At 49.4% G+C, this 27,920-nt stretch overlaps 1 protein-coding gene across 4 annotated transcripts in view; it reads left to right on the plus strand.

The window, feature by feature from the left end:
• Positions 1-27,920, plus strand: part of rg (A kinase anchor protein rugose) — a 336,839-nt gene that overhangs the window by 24,403 nt on the left and 284,516 nt on the right. The window contains exon 1 of one of the 4 annotated variants that reach the window (XM_075689212.1): positions 15,183-15,349. The exons of 2 other annotated variants lie outside the window; for them this stretch is intronic. The gene's annotated coding sequence lies outside the window, so the exon portion shown is untranslated. Of the gene's footprint in view, positions 1-15,182; positions 15,350-18,135; positions 18,183-27,920 lie in introns of those variants that run through there. One more of the 4 variants, XM_075689213.1, reaches the window with a different exon arrangement.

The raw sequence follows: 27,920 nt of genomic DNA on the forward strand, positions 1-27,920 counted from the left end.
ACAGCTCGCGCATTCACTCCAGTGCATGCATACACGATAATATTAAATTATTGGGGTTTTACGTGCCAAAACCACTTTCTGATTATGAGGCACGCTGTAGTGGATGACTCCGGAAATGTCGACCAGCTGGGCTTCTTTAACGTGCACCTATATATAAGTACACAGGTGTTTTCGCATTTCGCCCCCATACTCGATAATATTCTCGCCGCTGTGTGGCCTGACTGCAGCGGTGCATGGCGCGCTCTTTTGGATAGCCTATGACTTCGTTTCAATGCTTCATTCTTGTTGCACGTAGGTTTTGCAAGCCCCGTCATATAGGCCTAACTCGTTCAGAAAGCCATGGCAGTACTGTAACCCGCAAGAGCAGTGAAAAGGAAGCTCCGAAGTGCTCTGCTAACCATGGTGGCAGCTGTGAGCGTCGCATCCGTTGACGAGTCGTGCATTGCGTTGCACCTGACTCAGAGCCTGAGAGAGAAAGAAAGAGAGAGAGCACTTGGGGAAGCTGCAGACGCGGCTCTCTCTGTTTCATTATTTTACCTTTGACTCCTCCTCTACGTTCCGAAGCCCATCCTCCTCTGGGCCTTGTCGCCAACCGAGCCTGGCTGAAACGACGCAGGAACGTTTCCTCGTTGTCCAGTTGCGCAGATGTACCTTTAGGTCTTACGAAATAACGCGATAAGCGAATACGGCATTCGTTGTTCGTTGTGTCCGAGATCTCTTGATAGATGAAACGCGGAAATCCGCATTCTGGCTTGTGCAAAAAAGCGCTCGAACGCGAGCGGCAGCAATATACAATAACGAGACATTGGGAAGCCTTTGGAGTTTGAACTTGTTCTGACTGTGCACGTGTCCAGTGGCACAACGCTGCAGCTGCGTCGCCGCTTCTCTCTCTCTCTCTCTCTCTCTCTCGCTTCGGTGTCTACAAATGTGCGTGTGCGTGCGAGCGCACCTTCGCGGTCGTTCACTGTTAGGGAAAACACCTAAACATTCTGAACTAATACAAATTCGAAGTTGCCTACAAGGACGAATTAAGTAAATTTACACAATTGAAACACTAGTCTACAGACATTCGGGTTGAATTCGAACGTCTACAGCGCTGGAACGCTGTGGAGATGTTCCTCGTAACGTTGAAACTGCCTCGTATACAATCGCCGTATTACATACTGTACACCACGAGCGCTCGCTTTTAGCCTGTGCTCGTGCTGCGGTTGTGCCATCCTCTCTGCTGCTGCCGACGCTGTTGACCGTGTGCTGTCAGCGACGCGGGGCCTGTGAGAGGAGAGGGGGGAGGGGGCTCCTCTCCGGAAGTGGCCCGTTACGCGTCGATGGCGCACTTCCGTTTGGGCGCGCGCTGCATCGCTGCCTCGTTGTTGTGCGTGCGTGTGTGTTTCTGTAGCTGTGTGTGGCCTTCCTGCGGTCGCTTCTCGCCGGCTTTGAGCCACCCACCCTCTCTTTTTTTTCTTTCTATTCTTTTTGACTCTTTGCCGCATCTTTATTTCCTCTTTATTTGTACCGGCACGCAGTTTGCCCTGCAGCTTCAAGTGTGGGGGGAATCGACTTTCGTGACAGGCCTTCGCGGTCAGGCTGTGGCGCGCGTATACGGTATAGCCAAACGAATGCTCGGCTACGCTCGGCTATATGCGCTGCAGCCTGACTGCCGAAATCCCATCACGAACTTCACCACCGAGTGAGGGTTCTGGAGCGGCCCCGCCGTGGTTGCTTAGTCGCTACGGCGTTACGCTGCTAAGTACGAGGTCGCGGGATCAAGTGCCGGCCACAGCGGCCGCATTTCTAGAGGGGGACGGGGCGAAATGCAGGAAACGCCCGTGTACCGTGCGTAGGGTGGATGCAGTGTTAAAGATCCCCGGATGGTCAAAATTAATCCGGCGTCCCCCCACTACGGGGTGCCTCATAATCACATCGTGGTTTTGGCACGTAAAACCGTACCATTTAATTAAATTTTATTAGTTCTTGAGGGCATTCGATCGGTGATGAATTTTGGCGTTATCATTCTACGCCTCAAGGTAGGGAGATATGTGTCTGCGAGGCGGTAGCCGGCGCTGGATAGCATGTCAGCGCTGTCTGGTTGACTCGTCGACGTGCTTCGACTCACGCATCGCTTGATCGAAGATGCGGGAAGTTTGCTATACACGTAATTTATCGTAGCTTTCACGACATTCCTAGCGCCCTTCTATTGTAGCTCGGCGTGTTGAGTCATACGGTTGCGTGTAGTGTCAGTTTTTCGTGCCGTTGTGGCGTGAAGCTGTTTGGCTCTGGCAAGAAACAAATAATGAAATAAAATTTAGGAGTGAAATATAACGCTTTCTTATGTGCAGCCGTATCGACGAAGCTTTTCCTGATGTTATTTACGTTTATAGGACTAGATGTACAGTTGTTTATAGAGATGGCATGATACCTATTAGGAAGAAAGCTTTCTAATAGTGTCAGTGCAAGACCTGTTATTCCATAGTACTCTTAATTAAAAAAAAAAGTATCGTGCATGCTTCACACTCAGCGTGGGAATAGACTTGCTTCTTTGGAACAAGGAACGCCTCTGCATGGGACTGTATAAAAAAAAAAGAAAGAAGAACGCATAAAAGGCACTAGCACAGAAACTAGCGAGCATGTGACGTTACTCTTGATTTTGTATCTTTCAGGAGTTAATTATCGTCGAATATTTGAAAGGAATGTTAATCCCTTTGTGACTGTTTTAAGTGAAGAAGGCACGAAGGTAAAAAAGAGCAATAACAATGAAACTTAGGCAGCGATCATGTAATGAGCCCGTTCCAATGTTATTCTTTTTCACACTTCGTCAATGTTCGACGCTCCGCCCACGTGACCACCGATGTCGGTTGGTCGTGAACACTGGATAATAATAATTAAAAAAAATAGAATCGAGCAAAAGGAATCCACATCATGTCGGCAATATTTTGCATAGTTTCGTACAAAAATTACTAGAGTTAACTCTGGCGCCCCTGTCTTCCAGATACCACGCGGACTATGAGTAGTGCGTGTATTTGTCTGACCTTCGTGCCTGTGACTTCAGTCGTTCTTGCGTCGTCATTTTTTTTTATTTGCGGTCGTAAGAAACTAAAAAAACGTTTTTTTTAAACGCAAAGATATGAAGAAATAATTTTAATGCCATAAATCACGCATCAAGAATTACGCAATTGTATAAGCAATCTCTTTGAAGACCAGTTTACCAGTGTAAAAAGAGGCCTGTAACGTTCAGTGTAAATTAATGGCGAAACAAAGTTAATTGTTTAGCATGGTTTTGACAAAGGGAAGTGTACGTTGATTCTGAAACGAAGGCATACATGATAATAACCAACCTCACAAGTCTCTTAACGCGCAGACCCACTTCATGACAAGCTGCTTGTGCTGGCTTATAATTAGCTCACGAAAGGGCCAAACTTTCGAGCACTCTTGCGTGATCATCGTTTCGTAAGTTCACGCTGATGTTTCCCAAGTGAAAGTGGTAACCGCAGCTGCCTGCGGACAAGTTTTTTTTTTTTTTTTTTGTCTGTGGACCCTACGGTGGTGCGCTGAGCGCATAGCCGCGCCCTTCGCACTTTGTGCCTTCACCTAGAAGAAGCAAAAAAGAAAAAGGAACGTACGAAAAAACAAAGCCCGCCAGCCAAGATACCCACTCTCCTGGACCCGTTCGAGCAAGAGCGAGAGTGTCCGCATCTCTCCCCTTCCTCTTCTCGGCGGAGTCGCGTCTGCGCCAAGTTCAAATGGCATAAACTCAGTTGACTCTGAAGTGGAGGAGGCGAAGAAAAAAATTCAAAGACGATTAGGATACTCCATAATGCAAAATTTGAGCGCAGCTCTATACGTGTTTTCATTTCGCGATATATTGGCTGGCGCGGGCAATCTGTCTCGTGCGGCACATTGCAAACGGAGCGAAGTGCGGCGTGACTACATCGCTAATCGGGAGATCACGAGAGGCAGCGCGTGGGTGACGCGTGCACGCGATTCACAGCCAGCCGCCGCAGACAGACCTCCGCTCACGCAGCGTTTGGTTTCCATAAATAGCGTCGGTGGCGCGTCATCGGTAAACAGACGACGCGCTCTACTCTGGCGCAATCTCGTAGCCATCGTCGCTGCAGAGCCCGTCTTGCGCGGAGACGTGCTTCTTGTGGGGAAGGACAAAAGGCTAGCGCTATTTTCTGCAACCCATGGCTGTGTTTGTCCCCATAAAAGAAAAAAGAAAGAAAAAGAAAGTGGGGAAGCCCGCACCACCAGCTAGGTATGGCAGGCGCAAACCAATCAAAATAAATGAATAGGGGAGGCGAATGCCATCCCAAAGAAAATTTGTAGAAAAGCCAATTAGGAAAAGAAAAAAAAACGGAGGCAAGCCTGTAGAAGTTGAGAAGAATTGTCAAGAATGAAGAAGAAGAGAAGTAGCTAAGCGCAGAATGAAAATCATGCTCCTAAACCGCTGTGCAACCCATGCGGGAGCACGGCTCAGCGCCACTACGCTTTTCTTCTCACGCTTTCGCCATACTCTCCTCCTCCGCTTTCCTCCTCGCAATCTCTTCGCTAACGCCGTCTTTCATTCCCCGCTGCGCTCCGCGTTCCTTCTGTGATCCTTCGCTGTGTTCTTTCGCTCGGTTACGCCGAGGACGCTGACGCTCGTCGCAGGTATGGGCGCCTAAGAGCTGTGCTCTAAAATAGCGACAAGGCAATAAGTCTACGAGCATATGAATGATGATGGTGCTATAAGGGTTTCATTGGTGCAAGGGCCAGGGACGACCAACAAACGCATAATCATTTTGAATTGATGTATCTATATAACGCGGTATTTTATTGAAAGTGACTAGTTTGCAGGTCTCAAAACCGTGTCAAGCCAAACGGGAAAAGTTTAGCCAAATCCATGTATTGTCCGTCATTCTTATCCTGACTGAACTGCAGTTCTAGTACACTCAAACTGGACCGCTGTGCTAGCAGCTCCCATTGACACTCGCCAAAGTTCACCCTCGCAATTTTTGTCGGAAACTCTGCGCGATTTTATTCAATTGGGCGGCATGTGACAGCCAATATATTTCTTAGTGGATCAATCCTGAATTCCGCGCTTGTCTTTTCTGTTTTCGTTTTTTTTTTTTTGGTATGTCGTGCAAACCTTCTCTTTTTACGCTTGTTTTAAGTTCCCAGTTCCCGGCCTAACCCGCCCGCTATACCCCCATCGCGGTTTCTTTGTCGTCGTGGTGGCCCTTCCACATTATAGCCGATATGCTAATCTCCGTTTTCAAAGTTTCCTTTTCGGAGTGCCAACGATCGCCGAAGGGGCACCAATCGAGCCGCGGCGCCCCTGTCATTAGCGTTTCAAGATAGGACCCCCCCTCCCCCTTCCCCCATTTTTTTTCCATTGTCCTTCGCTTGTATGCGTGTCGTCGGCGCTGCGTGCTGTACGGCCTATTACAGATACGTTTGTTTAGAACTCGCCTTGGGAACGCGTGATAATCGCGGCCTTCTCGCTCGTCGGGAATTCATTCCCACCGTCGGGGACCCTCCGGCCAGAGCAGCCGCGTATCCAATTGTCTCGGCACGAGTGTGCGCTATCTGAGTGCGTGTGACAAAGCCGTCGCCGCGTGTCCTGTTCCCGCGCGGAAGAAGGAAATAATGAACGAGTGCGATCTTTGGGAGCAGCGCGTGCGAGCCCGGTGATATGTCCTCAATAGCATTTGCTTACGTGTGCGTTGTTCGTGTGTTTGCTCGCGGCTTGTTTGTCTGTTCGTTTCTTTCTTTCTTTTGTGCAAAAGGTCGTTTTTTACCTGGTGAAGTTCGGGGAAATGGCGAAGTACATTGCAACTTCGTCCTGCAGTGGACTTTAAAGTATGATGATGATGATGATGACGACGACGACGACATTGCAACTAGGCGCGCATACACGTGATTGCGGCAGCGTTTATACCGGCCCCGGCAGCCACGTTCCGATGGTGGCGAAATGTTAAATAAGAAAGAAAGAAAGAAAGAAAGAAAGAAAGAAAGAAAGAAAGAAAGAAAGAAAGAAACCGCCTATGTACTGTCATTTCGGCACAGATTAAAGACACGCTAAACGCTAACATATGTTCTGTATCAGTACATTGCGCTTCTGCATAGCACAACGTCACGGCCAACTTTAGGAAGGCACTGACTGCACAGACTTGGCGTCACTTTCATCGTGAGAGCAGGCTTGGTAATCCTGAAAACACGCAGAAGCGGAGGTATACAGACGGGTGGCGACACCTCCCTGAAGTTCGCCGTGACGGCATGCATTTTGACAGCGTCTGCGCGCGCCTTAAGTTTAAGTAAATTACATAGGTATGCTACAGGATTTACATACACCTATGTAAAGCCTATATAAGGTAAATGCTGTAGGATAGTCTACGGAGAGTCTATAAAGTTATGACCTTACACATCTTATTTGTCGGCAACTAAAGACTACATTGCATTCTATGGAATTATGCGTAACTGAACCGAGTGAGTTTTGGGAACTATTGCGGCGCCATAAATTCCCAAATAAGAGAAAACTATTTTGAAATTCGTGACGTTGCAATGACATACCTATACATGCGCTGAGTTCTCTGGAGCGAAATTCAGAAAGGCGAAGCTTTGACTTCGTTAGTTCTGTTCATTACGTTAAATATCCCCAGAGGGGTAACGTGTTACATACGGGGTGGTTGCATGCTAATTTATATGAAGATAACAACGAACCATGTTAAGTAATGCCACAATACAAAAACTGTAGTTTATACAATGAGCAGGCCATTGTTATATACACTGTTAAGCACGACAGCAAAAAACATGACGATAACAATGACCCATGTTAAGCAGTACAAAAAAAAAAAGTTTAAGCTATTCTTATACGCTGTTCACTTCCAAGGGTTTAGTCATATGTTGCAAAAAATAAAGATGAGCAGATGATGGCAATGATATATCCGGGAGGGCTGTTCCAGTCTGCGACTGTTCGAAGAAAGAAAGATGTTCAGAAAGCAGTGGCCTTATCTGCAGTGACGCAATTTCAAAGAATTATTTACCAGTCTCAACTTGCATATAGTTTTGCTTCTTATCGGATCCATCAAAGTTGCCACTGGGCCTAAAATGAATACGTAATCAATGCTGCGTTCCTCGCGGACCGCGTTAAACCTGACCTTACGACATTAAATTCTATCTGTTAGCACTCTCAGCTTATGCGTGCCTATCAGTCGGTGTTGCCATTGCGCTTAATTTTTCTTGTCGCCGGCCTTGGAGCGCCATAGCGTTTTGCGTTGCTTCTACTCATTCGCCTGTTAGCTTGCAGACGCCGTGCTTTAACGTTAGACGACGACCCCATGCGGACGTCTATATCTTTTGCGTGTCTTTAACTTTTAGTCCTTATCTTTCTTTAATCAGCTATAGTGCTTCTTCACAGAACCACCGGCGTGCTGTCAGTTGTATGAGAATATTGACTGCGTCTGCAGGAAAAAAGAGAAGGTAACAGAAAACTATCTCGCAGCCATTTTCTTAAGTTGTCTTATAAATGCCCTCGCACTAAGATTAATTTTGGACCTCGTTAGGCTCATCATCGTGAGCTCTTAATGACGTACGGCGACGATAGCGATATCCTAACCAGCCATAGATGCGCACTTACTGCATACGTTATGTGCGTGTATTTTGTCGGCGGTACACTTTGGCGGCTCCTCGTCGCGCCGGAATCGCAAGCAAATTAGTCTGAGGCTGTATAGACCTTTTCGCCGTCTCCTAAGATGCCGGGATGAGTCACCGAGCGCACTGCACATGGGCGATCGATGCACTGCAGCGACGTCGTGCATAATGTAAGCTTTCTTTTTTCTCTTTTCCCGCATGTCTCCAGGTTTTGTCTTGCTTTCTTTTCTCTCTCTCTCTCTCTCTCTCTCTCTCTCTCTCTCTCTCTCTCTCTCTCTCTCTCTCTCTCTCTCTACTTCTTCTTATCGAAATATCGAGCGAGATTTTATGACCGCTCACCCTCTCCCTCGCAGCCACCGCTTTGCAAACATCGCTGTCGGCCAAAGAAAAAGAAAGAAAAAAAGAAAGAAAGAAAGAAGGAAAGGAGAAAAACGATATTCCGCATACACCATAATTACCCGCGGACGCGTTTTCAGGCAAGCGGGTGGCGCGTTATCCGCTGTAAAAAATGAAAAAAAAAAGATTACAACCAAGCGTGCGCGCCGTCCTTGCCGCTGCTTCAGTTTTATATGTACGCTTGCACTTACTTTACTACAGCGCCGCGTAACGGACGTCTGTAGATCGCATTCTCGAACTTAGCTTGCCGAGGGAGAAAAATCGAGAAATGGCAGACATTCCTCGCGTGCTTTATGAACCTTGTCTCTCTTAGTCTTCTCTTAGTGTGCGTGCGTGCGTGTGTGCGCGCTCGCGCGCGCGTGTGTGTGTGTGTGCGTGTGCTCGCGCCGCGGTACGTTCACTCTTAAAATGCAGCTCGTTAGGCCTCGACTGTGACGGCAATATAGTAATCGTCCTGCAGGATGCGATTCGCGCTCGCTTCTTTCAGCGATTTGTGTTTCGTTGGCAGGACGCGCACGTGCACTTTTTTTGAGGAAGTGAGAATGCTCGTAAACCGATGATGAGGGGCAAAACACGGCCCGCGCATTCTATTCCTGAACATCTCTGCGGGCACAGTTCACCGGTTGTCGTGTTTGAGATGCTTATACACGCCATTTCCACGCCTTCAGTGGAGTTTACTTCGCTGTTGTTGATTTGCGAAAAAAAAAAAAAACGCGGTGAACGGACATGGCGAAGGCCGTGAAGGACGTGGCGAAGGCAATAAATAAATAAATAAATAAATAAATAAATAAATAAATAAATAAACAGAAAGGAAAACGGGAATGAAAGGGGTCAGGTGAAATGTCAGAGGAGCAACTGTTCAAGGGCTGCCGCTCGTTTGCATTGCTGCGTACCCGCATATTACGAGAAAGCTTCATATTTCGAGCTGTCAGCAGATTGCTGTTACAGATGAACAGCCGTAGTATTACGCGTTATGCAGTGAGGAACAGGGGTCGAGCAAGGGATACCATCTCGGGCTGGAAACGAAGTTCTGACAAGTTGTAGCCCCGGCACAGACAAGTCCCATTGTTGAAACGTTCCTTAGCGAAAACCGCACATGGCATTCAATCGCATCGCAACAGAAAGTCTGTTGAATATATTAAAACTCATAGAAATGCAACATAATTTCTATGACGATTTCTGTAAGGGAATTGGCTGGACCTAGCCTGTGACTTGTTCGACCACTGACCCTCTATCTTGTTTGAACGTTTTACGGTTGGTGTAGGATATAAAAAAGTGTTATATCTCGTAAATAGACCAGTAGAACGGCTGCTAACTATCACAACTAACACAAAATGAAAAAATAAATAAAGAGAAAAGGTATTGTACTTTATATATATATATTGCACACTTACCTCTGTGTGTTGAGTAGTATAGGCAGCCTCTTGTTGTGGGCCTTCCCATTTTTACATATATAGAGAGCACGTACTGACGTCACTGCGACGGCCATAACGTCGTGCAGCTGTCACGCGCTAAAAAACGCAGTGCGTTGTATCGCCCACTTATCCACGGCATCCCTGCTCAAGCAGTGGATCGTACAACAATATGGCGTTCGCGACGTCACGCGAATGCTTCTTGTAGAACGCTGTCAGGGCTTCTCTTTGGCAATCTTGCAACGAAGCTATGGTAGTAGCATGTCAAGCCAACCTACAGTTTCCCTGTGCGTCTAAGTACAGGTCTTTGTAGGACCTCGTCCTGTGCATTGTGCGCCGTATGTATCGTAACTGAAGCTAAAATAAATAAAGGAATGATGGAAGAAAGGAAGGAAGCTTGTGCCCTTAGAGGAATTTCTAGAATATATATATATTTTAAGAGAGAGAGAGAGAGAGCTTAAGTAAATCACATAGGTATGCCACAGTATTTGCATACACCTATATAAAGCCTATATAAGGTAAATGCTGTAGGATAGTCCACGGAGAGTCTACAAAGTTATGACCTTACACATCTTATGTGATGTCAACGTTGGCCTATGCCTTTACACCATGGTTTTAAAATACGATCGCAGGAACGTTACGTGTAATTTGGGTGCGCGAGAAGGTGCGACGAGTGCGTAGCACGAGACGGGGCCTGCGAACGCGTGGCGCACGTGAGTCGGCGCGCGCTGTCTTGGTGGTGCAAGGTCTCTCCCATTGTCTCCCGTGAGCCGCCGCCCTGTGACGAGTCGTTCCCATTGTCCGACTCGGAACGCGTTCGATCGTTTCGAACTTGGACGCGCCCGCCATCTGCACGGGGTTGACGACTTCCGACGTTCACCCGCGCTCTCGCCGACGCAGTGGGCGCTGCAGCACATGGGAAATTCGGAGTCGCTTTTTACGGTTGCTTCGGGCCAAACGCCGCAAGATGTACGCCTTCCGCTTTCCGGGGCGGCGATCGACTTTGTTCTTGCGCTTTGCTGTAACGTCGAGGGCTACGAGCGCGTTAGCATTTATTTATTTATTTATTTATTTACTTCGCGCCTGCAATTTATGTGTCTGGCTGAGTAGCGTTTTGCTCGCATCTGCGTGCCTTGTAGCCTGTCTCGTTCTCTCTTTCTCTTGCGGGAAGATATAATGTAACATATATATGGCCGGCATTGTTCTTACGGTCCGTTCTTTCTGTCGGCTAGAACTGCTCCCTGGCGTCATGCCAAGCGCAGAGTCCGCGCGTCCGCGAAACGTGCTGGAAGGCTGCAGGGGGTTGTTGGCCTGCTCCCGCCGTTTAGGGCCGACACATTTCGCAGAATGTGTGTATCCGCCGTTGCAGCACCATATCTTTCTCGGGCGGCGGAAGCGGCCGATATATGTGTATGACATCTTTACGGCCGGTGAAGCCTGCCGATGGGATATTTCATTCGGTGATGCTGAGCATAGACTTCAGTACATGTGCGCAGTTTTGAATGAAAGAGCTTGAGCGCATACGGTGTATGATTGGCGAACGAAGCACAAACTGAGCGTTATTGTACGTATAAGTTCAAGTGACGTGCGCGTCACAACAGAGGTGCCACTGAGTTAAAGAGCGTCGTGTATACTGTTGCCATAGCGTGCCAAGCGCAGTTAGCTCGTGCGAGCACATTACGCATTAGCGCGATGTTTACACTACGGAATTCGGTAGGCAACGTAATCTCGCATCGTCAAGGTCGGCAGAGCAATCGTAAAGCGATCAAGCTAGCTGTGTGGCAGAACGCAAAAACGCATTCGTGCTTCGGGGCGTTCCCGTTATGTCAACGCGACTTCTCGAAGCGACCACTGCATGCGAGGTGTTTGGGTTCATTGAGGTATCACTTGTACCTATAGCTATCCGTTATGAGGGGCACCTGCACGTTTTGCGTTTAGGGTGCGAGAAGAGGCGTGTGGGTACATTGGCGCTGTACCGATCAGAATGTTTAGCGACTGTTTCATTTTCCTATACGGGCATTGCGGATACCGACCGCTTTGTCTAACTTCGGGGGAAACCGGAACTCATCCCTCATGAACGCCTCCTTAGATGCTCGAGCAAAAGGTCTGCACGCGATGTTTGTCTTCGATGTCGTTTACGAATGCCAACGTTCCCATTAAATAGCGGACTTTTGAAAGAATCTGGCATATATACTCCATCTCACAAGTCATTTGCAGCACTGCCGAAGGTACGAGCCGTACGCAGGCAATATCATTGCGCAGCGGAACACAGTTCCGGGTGCAAGTATATGAGTAATTACGGGATTAGAGAGTCTAGTTTCTGCTTGGTACATGATACATTCCAGTGATATGTGACTTGTTAGCACCTTTTCGCGTGGACGTTGTCTACCGCGCATTTAGCAGCGGCTCAGCAGACGACGCGGCGCGCATGAACACATCTCGAGGGTCATTTGGGCTTTCCTACTGGCTAAGGAGTCTTACAACTTCCTCAGTGCTATTTTGGTGCACCATAACAGTGATGCAAATGGCTTGTGGGAAGAAGTATAGATGGGTGCTGCCCGTGTACCTCTTTGAAATGTATTTTCGCTGCACATTCTCTGTCTTCGCGCACGACGACAGAGCCAGAAGCAGGCGTATTTTGTTACGTATACATATAATATATAGGTGATGAGCAAAGCTTCGCCCCGCCTACGGCGGCACTGGAGCGCAGGGATGTTCGTGTTTCTGCTTTCGAGCGCGACGGTACCCACTCGTGCAGGACACGCGCATTTGTATGCATTAGCAAAACGCCAGCGCTCTTATTTCGGGTGTAGGCGACGGCGTGTGGTGGGCGACGCGAATACGTCGTGCGTCCCACAATATCTTGCTTCCTCGTGTTCTGGCGCGGTTGCCACTATACACGGGAAGCTTCCGGTGCACCTACAATAGTATGGCTGTAGGAGTATTGGGCCGATCGAGAGACTGCGTTTACATTCATTTGGATTCGCTTCAAGGCCCTCTGTTGTGGGTGTAATGTGCGCGGCTTGGCTGTGTCTCCCTTATTGCTTTAAAATTATTAATCGTCTTGGGACATGCCGTGTGAGTGCGTGTAAGAGTTTCGTGGGTGCTGGTTTGGCGTGACTGGACTGGTTGCGCGCATGCCATCGCGCATCGGCGGGCCCGACGCATAGCCGCCGTATTTCTCAGGATTGCTGTTAGAGGGCGTAGCACTTCTAGCGTTTCCGGTATGTTTCGGTCTCGCATACATGGCGTGTTCGCCATGTTGCTTCCATTTACTTGCCCAAGACTTATGGCGCGCGCGTTGAGTTTGAAGGCAGGCGCGAACTGTTTGTGCACGTGTGCTGATTTTCTTTCTTGTTTCTCTCCTCCGAGAGTACAGCGTCTGCTCACCACGACGAGCATTCCAACTGTGCGCCCTGGGCACGGGAACGTCTGAGCTGCAGGCTGCCGCAATACCGGCAAGAGCGATATACCATGCACTACGAGAAGAATGCAGGCTAATCGCATTCTGTTTATTGAATATATCGCAGCAGCACCGCGTGAACGTGGAAGTGCATGCCACCGGGTCCTTACCCTTGTTCCGTCGCTCTTTAATGTCTCTCCGCACGCCGTCGCCCTCTAGAGCTGGCATCGCGAAGCTACACAGACGGAGGAAACTGCAGCAAAGCAAACGAATGATACGTCAGGTTCGCCCATATATAGTTCGGGGAAATCAGTTAAATGCGCCGTGTCACGCAAAAGGACTCGTGTTGTTTCGAGCAACGTTTCTCATCTTTGCTCGGACGATCTGCTCGAACAATTTGCCCGACCACACCCAATCGCTAGACAAAGGGGAGCCAGACCAATACGAGGCTCATCGTACGCGCTCAACCGTGGTCGCCTGGCTACTTTTGCGCGTGCGTGCGTGTGCGTGCGTGCGAGCGCGCCAGCTCCGACGTTGCGAATTAAACACTCGAAAGTCCCGATGAGACATCTTGTTGAACAAATGGCATGCGCTCTCTGTTCTTGTGCCTTTTGCTCGATGAATCCAATCCGTACTCGAATTTATAACGAGGCACGCCTCCGGACTGCAGCTCCACTCCGCGCGTCGCATCGTGACGTCTCTCGCCGGGTCGTTGGGTAAAGGCTCAACCCTGCGCGAGGTCCGGCCGCCATCTGGCATAGTGGAAGAGCAGCAGTGCCATGTGCGAGCATCTGTGACCATCCCCGTGAACGCGTGCGCAATTGCCGCGAGATTAGATAGCGTGCGAGACCGACGCCTGGCTAGATAAGTAGGACCGCGCACTCCGTCCATGACGTACGCCACGTATATTGAACGAGCGGGAGAAACGTTGGTCATAACTAACGTTTCTCAGACCGGCGGCTCGTCTCGTGTAGCTCCCGTCTCTGTCGGGTGGTATTTCGGTCGGTCGGTTGTGTGCCAAGGCGGCAAAGTCGTGAAGCTCCTTCTTTCCATCTGTCGTCGTACTTTGCTTCGTAATTGACGCTGCATGACGAGCAAGCTCATAAAAGCTTTAAGTGTAACCTGCCGGGTGTGACCTGCTCTGCACACACAAACTCTCGCGTGCTTCTTGCAACTCCGATGAGCATTTTTTTCCTGCTGTGCTCAAGCAAGACGCGTAATTTCTCTCTAACTAACCCTGCCCTAGATATCAAGAAGCTCGGACCTGTAGCGTCATGCCTTTTGTGCCGCTAAGCACGGAATACCCGCCGCGGTGACTCTGAGACTCTGGCGTTCTGCTGGCCGTGCGGGAGGTTGGTAATTCGTTACCCAGCCGCAGCGGCTGCGTTATGATAGTGATGGAACACACGAAGACGGATGTGCCTAGTTTTGCTTTCATGTTAAACCACGACCACTCGACAGGAGCTTCGTACGGCCGTATGTTAAATAAATTCAGGCTGTCCGAATTAATGCGGAGCAGTATGGCCGCTGTGGTTGCTTTGGGCCGTAAACACTGGGAGTCATTCCATCAACTTTATCGGCTGTCTTTCCAGCAACTTAACGTCCGTCAAGGCTCCGTGCTTTTTGATGCTTCGTCTTCTCTCTTTCGGGAGGCGTCAATTGGCTCGCCCGAAGCGAGTCCACGGCTGCTCGCTGCAAGCGCGTGGCCTTGTGAGCTTTGATCTGGCGGCCGTGGAGAGAACGAAGGACGGCGTGCGATGTAGTCGCTCGACCGTTCCTCCGCCTTTGGACCGAAGCGAAGGCCTGTTCGATGCGGGAAAGGCGCGATATCGCGTTTCTGCGCAGGTGTCGGTTGCCGACAGCGACCGTTTGTTTATGTCGTTCAGTGCACCGTGGAAAATGTGCGCTCGATTACCGGCGAATCCGAACTCAGTGCAGTTGAAATGCATTGTATAGAAGAAGGGGGGGGGGGAGGAGCAGGGGATAAAGTTTGTGTTTCTCTGGGTAGGAAATCTACAGGAAATAAGGAAACTCAGATAGACATAAAAGACTTGAAGCCAAGCTCTTCGACTGTTTCCGCAGTGTATACCGTGGAAAGTTAATTAGGCTCCGCGCACTTTTATTTAATCTATTTATCACTCTTGTACTACCGCACGGCAACGCGCCTGACTGTATACGGTAATGCTATAATCCGCGGGCTCTGATCTGCTGCATTTTGGCGGACAGTAAATTTTACCGCACTGGCTATGTGTATACGATGATACGGCGTGGCTAAAACTGTATTGTGCGCGAAGTACTACGCATCCATAATAAACCACGGCATCAGTCCTTGCTCTTTCTTTAAAGCGGGCGGTGTTTGTCTCATGTAGTACTTTCCCGTTTCCGTTCTTTTTTTCGCTGACAAATGCCTCCGTCTGCAGGCCGTACTGTATACGCTACAAATGTTCTTTGAGACAAAGGATTACGTCAGCGTTGAATTTGCATCGAGAAAGCTAACGAGGGAAACCAGGTAAGAAAGCATGACCAGCCAGGGTGAACGCGCTGTTCGCACACATTCTCGTCTCCCAGCACAGGTGGCCGGTTGTTCCTGAAACGCAAGCGCTGCGTACATTGTACTGCACGCGCGAGAATTTCGGTCTGATATGTGCTACGCTCGGCGTTGACCTTCGCAAGGGTGCATGACGAGCGCGTTCGCGGTTGCTGCTGCAACTGGGCGCGCTGCCGTTGTGGGTTAGCGGTTGATGAGTTCTTCTCTGATTGCGACCTGGCGGGGTCTCGATACCCAGTAGCTATACTGCCTTGTTTTACGTGGTGTGCGTGGAACATATATTGCGCATGTTTAAAGAATGTGCGGTTGGCCAAATAAATCGGAGAAGTGTAAGTTTTCGACCGTTAAAATTTGGTGACGAGGCGCTTGTGTACACCCACGGAGCCAGGGAATGCAGCGCCACCTCCTTTCTTGTTCTCGCTCTCTTTTTGAGTAGTACCTTCTCTTTCTGGTCAACTATTATGGGTCAGCGCAGAAACCTCATCTGCTGAGACTGATGCGTTCTGTGACATTCCTTTTTATTTTCGCGTCCTTACTGCTTACAACAGTGATTATATCACTCTGCGTTGTTCCGTCATGTATAGAAGAATGAGCCATCTCATGTTGTATCGTTGGCAGTGACGTTGTCTCAACGTTGTTCGGATAATTTTGCTAAGATTAACCAAATCATTCGGAGTGACCTATAACACCCGGCTATGGACGTGAATTACATGAGACAGACGGTCTTTGACCCCCAGTAACAGTTTCGTTAAGTGCTAACTGCGAAAGACGTGCGCTGAGTTTGTTAACGTTAGACACAATGTAATCACTGTATAGACATGCAGCTACTGGTGTCGTTCCTTTGTGATAGTAGAGCCTGCTGTCTTGAATTTGATACGGACAAGATACGATTGCCGAGTCGGTGGCTCTCGGAAATGTGCGCCCTGCTTCGACGCCGGTCGAATGGTATGCATCCGCTGCTGCTTTAAGCTTCATCCCTATATAGTATTTAGGTAATGCAAAAATTATTGCTGACTGAGGTAGCCTCCTTCTTTTTAATTGTTTATGAAGGTGTGCTGAAACTTTCCCGAGTTCTTCAGAGACTGACTTCGAGAACAAGGTGTGCATTTTGATAAACAGTGATCGAACAAATGAAATGTCGCTGAAGTCAACGTTCAGACAAGGGGACTTGACTGCTTACTCCATCTTACCGTAAATCTCTATCTCGCGAGGCGACTCTATAAATATATAAAAAAAAACCCGCACAATTTCAAGCGCACGTTTTAAGAAATTGCTTACTTTGGAAAATTTGCATTGCCTGTTTGCGGACTGGACGTGTTTTTACCGTTCGAAATTGTAGCGATGACGTACTTGCAACGCCAATGGCCAGTGATTTGAAACCTGGCGCTAACAGGAAACGGCGACTGACGCAGCAGGGTCAGGTGTGGCCAGTCGTTTGGACACGAGTTCGGTCTCGTCTGCTCTAGGCCGTATGCAGCATATTCGCTTCGTATTCCTTTTCATTTATTTTTTTATTTTTTATTTTCATTTTTTTTTGTGTGTGTCGTTTGCTCATTACTATATTTTACAGTCAAGCAATGTAACAGCGTTCTATACACAGACACGCGAGTTCAGCGCGCCCAATCACTCACGTGTCGCACTAAATAAACGATTCCCACCCCGCACCGAGGCGCGCCATCTTCTTTCCCGCCTGCTCTAACATAGTCCCGTTCGCCGCCAAAATACTGAGGGCAATGTCACCAGTTCCACGCTAATCCACGTGAAATGTGTTGAAGCCTAACACTGTAAACATTTTCTTAGATCGAGAACGACGCTGTGCTGAAGCAGCGCAGTGGTACGGGTTGTACATATACTCTGGGGTAATTGATGATGCACCTTCGAGGGTGTTTGTACTCAAGAAACGAAACAAGTCAGGAAAAAAAGAAACGTCAAGTGCTAAAATATCTTCAGCTGCTGAAACCGTGCATTTATCGTTCTTAATTAGAAGCATCGCGAATGTACGCAACTGTACTTAATTAACCTTTAAATCTGTGTAATTGCTGTCGACCCGCGGCGCCTTTTGTCGCTCGTATAATTAATTAGACTGTCCTGCAGAATCTTGGGACAGACGCACTTAACTCGAACGGCTCGTTCCCGGGCTCTTTGTTGCCACAAGCGTGGCCTGCAGGGTGTAGCGCTGCTCTCTCGTTAACATAAAGTTAAACGAGCCCGTACACACCAGCGGCCCGCTTTGTTTGACGACGTGGAGGGCGAGGAGATGTGTTTGCCCCCGCAGCTGTTTGATCTTGCGCGTCCCTTTCTCTGTACATGGGCGCTCGACGGCGACGACTCGCTTGTACGCCGTGCCGCGCGGGCGTGGACACAGTTTATCCGAGCGCTGGAACGGTTTAACCGGTTGGTTACTTTCTTTTCCCCGCCGGCGGGAGCGCTGAATAAATGGAAGGCGGAGAGAGAGAGAGAGAGAGTTGTGCCCCGTGGTTAGCTCTGGCGCAAACGGTGCTGTCCAAACTTGCGTTTCTGCGGACGCCATTGTTTTCTGTACCGATTGTCAAACATGCCGTGTATAGCTTTGAGCATATAATGCATGTTATGAAATTCATAGAACGAATAAGGCGTCTTTCTTTCTTTCTTATAGCGAAACTTTTTTTGTGAAATCGGGCGCATTTGATGCTGTGGTCAGCGTTTCAAATGGATTACTGCGGAGGTTACATTTCTGCGCTGCTTCGCTGCGGAGATTACTTTTTTATATCAATCTGGAGCCATCTGTAGTTCGGCATTTCCGTCCACTGTTCAAGTTTGTGCCGTAAAAGCCATTCGAATTGACGTACTTGCTATTCTAACGTTACCGTGGCCTCCCAGTAGCTACGGTAAGTGCAGTGGTTGTATGCAGGGTGCCCCAGTTTACTCTAGCCAGAGTTTAAAGGTATGCGAATGCCACGTAGCTGGACAGAACAAAGGTAATGTTGTTTTCCGTCGCTTGGAGCTATTTTTTCGTTCTGTCTAATGAGATAATTAGTCTAAATCAATTAATCAATTCTCTAATATTATAATTAGATTAAGAGTGTCAATGAGAAAATTGTAGAGCAACATGAAAAGCTCCCGATACAGCTTTCTGTTGCTCAATACGTGCTACATAAAAGCGTTTTTCCAAACGTTAAAGAAGCCCGCGAATACACGCAAAGTGCCGCTAGCGGCCAGTCGCGCTCGGAAAAACGCTTTTATGTCGCACAATTTTCTCATTGACACTTTTCATCTAATCATAATAATTGAGAAGTTGAATAATTAAGACCAATTATCTAATTACGTGGGATTAAAAAATAGTTTGAGTATCTCCGAGGGACGGCGAACAACATTGCCTTTGTGCTGTTTAGCTACGTGGCATTCACATATCTTTAAACTCTGGCTGAATTTAGCTGAGACACCCTGTATACTTTGTTTGACATTCTGTTTCACTTTTTGAATGTAGTACAAGGTGTGCTGCAAAGCGTCCGGTCGTTTGTTTCTTGCCTAACGCGATCGTAGTTGCTAACTTCGTCCTTAAGGGCGCTTTCAGATATAAATGAAATCTTCGTTTAAAAAAAAGATTTTTTTTTTAATCGGAACTTTTCCTTCAGTCATTCCTGTGTTGTGTGTAGAAATGTCGAAATCTTGGTTGGTTGATCAGACCGTAACCCGAGCCATGTCGTTGCTATAGTGCTGGTAAGTAGGGTTCAAGGTCAGAAGACTCTGGTAACGGTGCCCCGTACAAATGTCAGCGTGCAGTGGAATACCGTTTCTCCCCATCCGGGTCGTAAAGACGACTCGTCTCCCCGTTTACGACGAAGCTGGGCGTGTGTGTCTACACATGCTGCAGTGCGCGGTCCCGCTGTTCGTCGTGCGTCGTTTCCTCGCGCGTCCTTGGGTTCTGCTAACGTAATGACGTCTTTCGTTTGCTCGTGGTGGGGCTTTTATGGAGCCGACCGGGTTGCGGCTCGCTCGGCTTTGGTCTCCCCGCGTGTCTCGTCGTTGCTTTTGTCGCCTCCGATGTCTCCATGCCGCTTGATTCTGGCCCCTTTGCGCCGAAGGCACATGGTCCCTGGTCGTCTTCGTATATTGCGCGTCTTTCCACGGGTTACCGGTATAGAGCGACGTGCGTGTTGTGCGCGTTTGTCGGTGAGAATAAGTAAGCCGCGAGCTGTGAATGTGTTTCTGGAACACGTGGCCGCCGCTTCGATTTACGAACGCGGAAGCCGTACTTAGGGGCGGAATGTAAAAAAAAAAAAAAAAAAAAAAAAAAAAACCGCTCCTGTGCTTAGACGCCCGGGCTTATTAACGTGCACCTAAATCTAAGACTATTCCGCAGCACTCAAATGACATATCTCTCTCTCTCTAAGCCGAGGCCTAGTTTTTGGATGGTAAAGTCACTCAGTCAAAACCTGTTTCGGTTACATGTTGGCAGGACGTGCGGAAGCCGGACGCTGGCTTTTGTAGGCTGCCGCTGCGAATAGATCGCATACGATATTTATTTTTTGTTGCGGACTTTAGTAGGTTGAAATTCGTTCCGTTTAGTTTTCCTGCAGTTTGAATTTCATATTCTGGGCCCGTATTTGCGAAAACGTTCTTATGCTAGAGTGGTTCGTAAGCGCAGGTGTGAGCCAATCGTGATGTTGGACATATAAGGTGGCTGGCTAATGGCGAACATCACTTACGAATGAAAAGCTTTGGGAATTCGAACCCTGATGTACACAATTACATCACCGATTGAAATGTGAACGCAGGAGCTAGGGGCTTTTAGTGTATGCCGTGCAGAGCCTATCTAAAAAGCGATGGACGCGAGGTTGCATGACCAACCCGTATTGGTCACGTGACCGTATTAAACTGGGAGGATAACATCAGGATTAGTAATAATAGGAGAGCTTTCGCGAGGGCCAAAATATCACGAATGAGCCCCGAGGTTCATGTAAACGCAGTCTCAGCAGCGGACGGCTGCCGCCGTTAGAGCCAAGAGACACACCGTAGGGGGAAAAGCTCCGGGTTCATTTTTTGACCACCTGTACGCGGTTGTCTGACGTGCGCTTGAAACTCGACTACACGAGCGTTTGTAGCATCGCGCGGTCCCATCGGAATGTGGCCACTGTGGTTAAGAATCGAGCTCGCGGCTCCGTGCTTAGCGTAGAGGACGCCACGTAGAGCGAACGGGCAGGTGTTAGAATGAAAGTGCTCCTGAACACAACTTGAATGTCAAAAATTGCTCCGGTGGGCATCTGGCCGACCATTGTAAGACCATCGACAGTGCATGCCGCTTTTGAAGCAAACAGAAATTTCTTGAGAAAATCCCACGATAAACTGGAGTGGGAAATACTAGAAGCTTGCTTTGCTTGTTTGTAAGTTGCGTGCCCAAAGCAAACTCGGGCGTACAAGTAAGCTAAGCTTGTCAATCAGGCAGTGGACACGCGCGTAAGCGTAGCCTAATTCCGTACGTCGCTTTCCAGGATATATATATATATATATATATATATATATATATATATATATATATATATATATATATATATATATATACGGGGACATGAGGGTCCTGCAATGCACTTATGAAGACACAGGCATTTTTTCAATAAAACCACAGTTGGAAGCATCGCTTCATGTGGGTCCGTGTTATTCACGCGCCTGCGTTATTTCGTCATTTTCGCGCTAAATTGCACCAGTCTCGGCATTTACCAGATGGCCAAAGCCAATTTGTGCTGTTATCTAGTAGCAACTGTCTCCACCGCGGCCGCCGGTGTGCTTTTATGTGTCCAGGGAAGGCTATATAGCCTGACCTCATCCCAGCTGCAGGCAGGCCCTTGGTCTTTACTGAGGTAGAGCAATCCTCTGTTCGGGAAGCGCCATTCCTTCATTCGTATATTGCTGTCACGCCGCCAGGGGCGCAGTGCAGCGGCACGGTCGGGGTGAGCTCGTAGATGTCCCCTCTTTTTTCCCTCGTCTTTCCTCTCGGGGCAGGTGTGCCCGCGCTTGTCGCGAGAGGCAATTTCAAGGGAATTGAAAAACGCTTACGCGAGGGCTCCGTTTCGGAGAGATAACGTGGCGGCCTTTCCTTTCAACGTTCCGCCCTTGCCGCTGCGCCTGCTGTACGATATCTACCCTCTCCTTCTCACCGATCGATTGTCCTTACGGCTCTGCGGGACGCCCAAGTTTCCTTTTCTTCTTTCCCTCTCGATCCCCCTCCCCCCCATTTTGCTGTTTTCACTTTGAGGTGGGAGGCGGGACGAGACGGTGGGCCGAAGAAGGGGAACTTATGTGCTTTTCCGGAAAGCGTTTGATCGGTACCTGAGAACGTCTTAGGCTCGTGTCATACGGGTGAGATTAGGGCTTTATTAATGTCGTTAATGCCAGCGATCCTATTCCCGTGCGGCGGCGCTGCAGTCGTCCGCGACGTGAGCTTGCCCTCCCTCGCGCTAGCGACCCGTTCGACGCATAGCCCACTTTTTTCCACCCAGCGGCCGTGGTAGGACGAATCCGCGCTGCCGCCGCGGAGTTGGTGAGGCATTCACTGTTAGCGGGACATTTAAATGCTTCCTGTAGTGACATCGAGAGCTGCGCGCGCGTTTGGCTGTGACTTCACTCGGGAAGTGGCGACAGCCCGCGCATTTCGCGGAAGTGAATGCGCGATGCCTACAGCGGTCATCTTTCGTTCAAAACGAGCATATTCAAAAGTAAAGCCGGCCGTCCGCACTCGGTCGTCGCACTCTAACGTCGCAGCCTTCTGCCACGTACCTAGCTAGCCGCTGTTGGAATAGTACGGGGTCCACACCAGGTGCCTATACTCCAGTATATACATCCTTCTCCGAGCGGTACCTTGTGCGGCTCCGTTGGGTCCGCAGAATTTCACTTGGGACAAAACGGCGCTCTGCTTATTTAACAGAGCCGTTGCCCTGTTAACAAGACGGTTACAGCTCTTTTATTTTACTATGTCCTCATAACTTGAGAAGCTGGGGAAAAGCCTTAAGCCCGCAGTGATCGTAGACGTTTACTACTGTCCCTCTGCGAAGCCGCGTCAAGTGCCTCCGCTGTGCTCTTCAGCTTCTTAACTATATGCCTGCCAGCACCTACTGCAGCAGCATCGTGTGTGTGCGACCAGTCCATAAAACAGCTTTACCGAGCGGAGGCAGACGTGCGTGCACGAGAAAGCGTACACGGGCGGCTGCGAGAAAAAGCACTTGCGCGCTCTCTACAAGCGAGCGCACATTCTTGTTGCGCTTGCCTAGTTGGCACTGCTTATCTCGCAGTGGTATGCTCCGGCGACAAGCCAGCCAGCCAGCCCTTGTAGGCTTTTCCGTCAATAAAGCTTATCTCCCCCTGCGTGTATACGTGAATTTCCTTTTTTTTTTTTTCGTTTTCTTCCTGTCCCGGCGAGACGCATCCAGTAAAACCTGACGGGCTACTCGTAAACTCTTTGACAAAGGGCGCTATAATCCTCGCGACGCTGAGAAACGCTACGCGCAGCGATGTGTTGTTTCTGGCGTGACTTTTTTTGTTGTTGTTGTTGTCTTCCCGCTGTTTGTGACAGCAGTGCACGTGCACTGCTGTTTGTGACAGCAGTGCACTGCGCACTGTTCGAATGCGCGGGAGCGACGCCGCGGCTCGTTGCCCCTTCGGCCGCTGTGACTAATCACCCTGATGGATGGGGCGGAGGCTCGAGCGCGCACCTCTCGCGCTTCACACGCACAGCTAGTCCCAGCGTGCGTCGTGTAAATTGCCGTGTCTCCGTTTTCCTTCTTTTTTCTTTCCCGCGTCTGTTTCTTCTGGACCCTCTCGGTTTCTGGTGCTGGCGCGTGCGGTCTTTCGCGACCCCCCGGCGCTCGCCATTCGTCACGGCAGCGCGTGATTGCGGCGGCCGCGCCTCCCCCCTCTTTGCCGCCGTCGCCGCTGCTAACTGCCGCTGCTTGTGCTGCTGCTGCGCTTTCGTCGCCGGCCGCGCTGACCGATAGCGGCGTGTTTGGACGCGCGCTGCGTCGGACGCCGACGTTGTGACCTCAGTGCGGCTATGGCTATTACTCGCTGTCGCTCCTTCCGCTTTTGTTTCGTATTCGACCGTGCGTCTTTTTTGTTTGTTTGTTTGCTTGCGTGTTTGTACATACGCGTCATTTCTTGTGGGTGTGTAGTTGTGTCTGTGCGGTTGTTCTCATGTTTGTATGTTCGGTTGCGGCTGTGGGGCGCGGAGTGCATGGCTGGCTCGATGACGCGCGCGCTTCCCTCGGTTTGTCTTTGCGTGCTCGCGCGATGGTTGCTTCCTTGTGTGTGTATTTTTGCGTGCTCACGCGCCTCCTTTGCGTTGCTGATGCCGCCGCTGCAGCGTCTGCTGTTCGGGCGCGTCACGCCCCTCGGTTTCTCTTCGAGCGCCAGGTCACGGAGACCACCGTTGGCACGCCGCTGGGCCTGTCGCGTCCGGGTCTCGTTTGTTATTTCAAGTCGGCAGCCGGAACGTGCCCCCCCCCCCCACCCCTCCCCCTCACTCTTTCTGTCGACGTGGCTGCGGGCGCCCTCTGGGAATGGCAGAGCGTGCGCGCGAGATATGCTTTTGTTCGTGGCTACCATTGTCATTGGCTTTGCGACGGAGGTGGAGGCACACAGTGCAAGAAAACAAACAAACGAAAGAAACTGAAGAATTAAAAACAAACAAACATGATAACGTCATTACGGACAGCTAGGAATGCACGAATGGTTCGATAGTCGTTGTGTTCGCGCGCTTGTAGAATTGACGATGCTGGCGCGCGAGGCACGTATGCTCCGTTCAGTGGTTTCTCACAGGCGCAGACGTTGCAGTCGCGATCTTCCATTGGTTTTGTTGGGATTTAGTGTTAAGAAAGGATCATAGAAGATGAAAAAAGTGGCGCGTTGTTGCTGTAACGCATTGGCATGCAATTAATCTTCCTCTACACCGCACCGTTGATCTAAGCCTCCTTGAAGTGTGACTTTCCCTAGTGTACTGCGTGCTTGCGGAGAAGCGCTCGAAGTTATGCGAGTGGGGAGCGGACAACCTTGATCCGCGTAGCCGTCTCAAAGAATTTATTCCGGCTTTAGTTCCTTAGCCCGACCGTCAGTCTAATTTCAGACGGGTATAAATCTAAAGAAAAAAAAAAGCTGGATTCCTTTCTTCTCATTTCCAGAATGAGCGGTTCATATTTAGCTTAGCGAAATCGAAATTAATTTTTTCCCTCTGCGATTCGCAAAATTACAGCGCCGCCTTTGATGATCGCCTTCTGCTGATCGTCGACACTGCGCCCGATCCGCTTGGATTTCAAACGCTCTGCTGTTTGGACGAAGGAGAACCGTTTGAAGAATAAAAATATATGTGTAAAATACCGTGGCGGTCTGAATCCAGCGACTTGCTTGCAGTTTTATATAGCCTGTTTAGGGATCCGAATCATTAATTAGTACCGTGTGAAAATCTTCCCCGGCTGATTGGAACCGCTTTTCTGGCGCCGATCGACACAGGGAGGCTGAGGTTTCTTTCTTACTTTCTTTTGCTTGTTCTTGCTTTTTTATTATCTTTACTGCAGTAAAACGGGTCTGTGGAGTCGTTTTTGTTATCAGCAGGAATGCTCTCATTATAGAAGCGTATCAAAGTGGCGTGCCAAACTGTTAGGAGCAGTTTGCGCCAGGAACATTGTTCAATTTTTGCCGTTTTTAAATCTGTATAGTAGTAGAAGTTTTTCGTAAAGGACCTTTTCAAGAATGTTTTAACGATGTGTCTATTCTAATGGCAAATTTTATGTGCCGTCTTCTGTTACGGCTGTTACCGCGGGTGTTTCTGTAGCCAACTGCGTAAGACACTGCGATGCAATTAAGGTCATAGGCTCCGCAATGACGTTTGTTTGTTTTTTTCTTATTTGTCTCTCAATGTGGATATCGGACGTGGTCTTTCGCAGCTTTCGTTATTTTGTCCTCGACTTTCAACAAGGAAGAACAAAATGCAGGGATTTCCTCCCCCCCCCTCTCTCTTCATTCTCTTGCAGTTTCTCTACGAGGCGCGCGAATAGTTTCGCGAGGAAGTTACTCCTCTTTCCGGGATAATGAACTCTACCATCAGGGCGACACGGGATCAAGCACCAGGGGGGGTCGCAGGGCGCGAGACGGCTTATAAAGCATGCAGGAACTGCGCAACGCAGCCCGTGGGAAATGCGAGCTGGTACAGACATGCACAGACATACAGACCGCTTGGCTGGACTGCGGGCTTTTAGTTTCTTTTTTCTTCTTTTGCTTGGCACCAGCGTCATGATTTGCCAGTCTCTCTTTATAGCGTGCCGCCCGCCGGCACATAGAGCGACAAGGCAATTGCCTGCGGAATGTCTTGGAGCCCTGCTTCGTCGTTCCGTTCCGCTTTACAAAGCACCTCGGTGCATGTATAGCGTGTCCCGAACTCGTAATACCGTCTCGCCCTGGCGCGCTAGCGTACGGAGTAATGCGTGCAGCCATAAATGTGATTGTCGCCGAAGGCACTTGCGCGCTATGGTAAAGTTTTGCGACGTAGTGGTGCTCAAGCAAGAGAGAGGGAGAGTGTTATGTGTTGCGTGTGTGTTAAAGATAGAGATAATGAGGGCACGCTTGCTGCAACCTTGCGTGATGAACCACCCCCGTCTAACTGCCGCCATTCTCTTGCATGAGAAAAACATGTTGTTTATAACGGCTACCCGGGTCTTCGTGCAGCCGCTTTTGCGTTCCAATGTTTGGCCTATAACAGCATCCACGCAATTTTCGGTGAATAAAGTGAATTTGAGCAGCGGTAGCCGCCGCGTCGCAGCTGTATAGAAGCGCAGCATACGTGGACACCTGAAGAAAGGCGGAACTGGCGCATCGCTTTCTAACCAGCCTGCTTGCTATAAGAGCTTTTAACGCGCGTGCGCGCTGTTGCGTGCGCTCTTGCGTTGATAAGGTTCTGTGGCGCATGCCCTGAGCCGGCTGCGATGGCGCTGTATATAGAGAGAGCTTGCTGCGCCGTTACCGAGTGCATCATCGCTGCCCCCCTCTCCCCGCCCCACCTTGTAGCCCCGACGTGCGCGTCGCAGCTTACGGTCTTGCGCGCCCTGCGTGTTTAATTAAGGCCCCGCGGCGCGCAGCGGTGCAGGCCATTGATTTATTGATTGGCAACCGGCCAGGAGACCCCTCGGCTGAATTCTTGGAGCGCACGCGTCGAGCAAAGGACGCCGGCGATGCGCCTATGCCGTGGACTGTGCCGCGGTGTTCCCGACTGCGGGGCCAAGCAGCCGGCGGACTCATCAGCCTCTTCCTCCGGCGTGTGTAGTCGCCTCGCTAATCAGGCTGGCTCCGTTTATCGCTCCAATATGGGGGGGGGGGGGGGGGGCAGCCAGGGGGCGAGCTAAGAGGAAGGGATCGAGCCGGGAGGTCTCTTGCTTCATTAGCGAGTTTCGATCAGCGTATACTTTCTTTTTCTTTGTTTGTTTCCCCTTCTTTTTTCACGTGCGACAAAAATGATGGCAAGAACAGCGAACCAAAATATCCTTAGCAATACATAAACATATGCGAAACTTCTATAAAGCAATATCGAGCTTTTTATCGTTTATAACGCCTGCATTTTGTGAAATATTGTGTATGCAGTGTGAGTGCCCGCTACCGGAAATTCCCATATTTGTAGAAGAGGGCAGCACAGCGCCATAGAGCCGTTGTCAGTGTAATAGGACCCTCGGAAGTGATCCGTTCACGAACGTCTCCACCGTGTACGGCGTGGTATAGGCGAACTCGGTTCTGGAGTCATGCCTTGGTCGTCTTGGAGAATAGAAAATGTGCCGCGCAAGACGCGGAACTTCATACTTTTTGTTTACATTGTTATACGAGCCTGCAAAGCAGGTGTTGCAGCAGAGGTTAGTAAAGAACGTGGAAAGTACACATCGTAAAGGCGAAACCTGTCCTCTCGTCCCAACCTCCTTTTCCTTATGCGTGTTCAACATCGATCCGACTGCGAAAAAGCGGAAAAAATATGCTAGTTCTTTGCACAGTTGCTAATCAGATAGGGTGCCTCAGGGCTTTGTGTTTTGTCTTCCAAGTGAAGAGGGCTACACAATCGTGCTTTCCTCTCCCTCTTTCCACTTATTTTTATATCGTATTGCTGCAGGTGTAAGGCGTGAATAGATGCGCATACGTTAACTGGTGCATCGTTCGAAAGCTACCGTTCCGCCTATAGCAAACGCGTACGTTTCTCGACGCTCGTGACCATAGTTTTTTTTTTACCTGCGCGAAAGATGGTCGTTTGTCTTTTTGTGCCTGATACACGAAATCCTTATGACGCTGAACGAGCAAGGACGGTAAGCGCCTTTTGTGCACTTATAGAGTGTACGTAAGAGGTGCTTCAAGCAGCGGGAATTGTTGTTTTAAAAAGTCTGCTTGTAGTGAGCTGTAGTGTGTGCAATATTTATACTGGGAAGACACGGGTTTCATCATATAAGAGACTCAAGAGATAAGGCTCTTGAAGTCCCTTTTCATAACTTGTTCACGCTGCAAGAGGTAGCCAGTACAGATTACTCTGCGCGTTAAGGAC

This window comes from Dermacentor variabilis, chromosome 4 (assembly GCF_050947875.1).
Source record: "Dermacentor variabilis isolate Ectoservices chromosome 4, ASM5094787v1, whole genome shotgun sequence".
In the NCBI taxonomy this organism is placed as follows: domain Eukaryota; kingdom Metazoa; phylum Arthropoda; class Arachnida; order Ixodida; family Ixodidae; genus Dermacentor; species Dermacentor variabilis.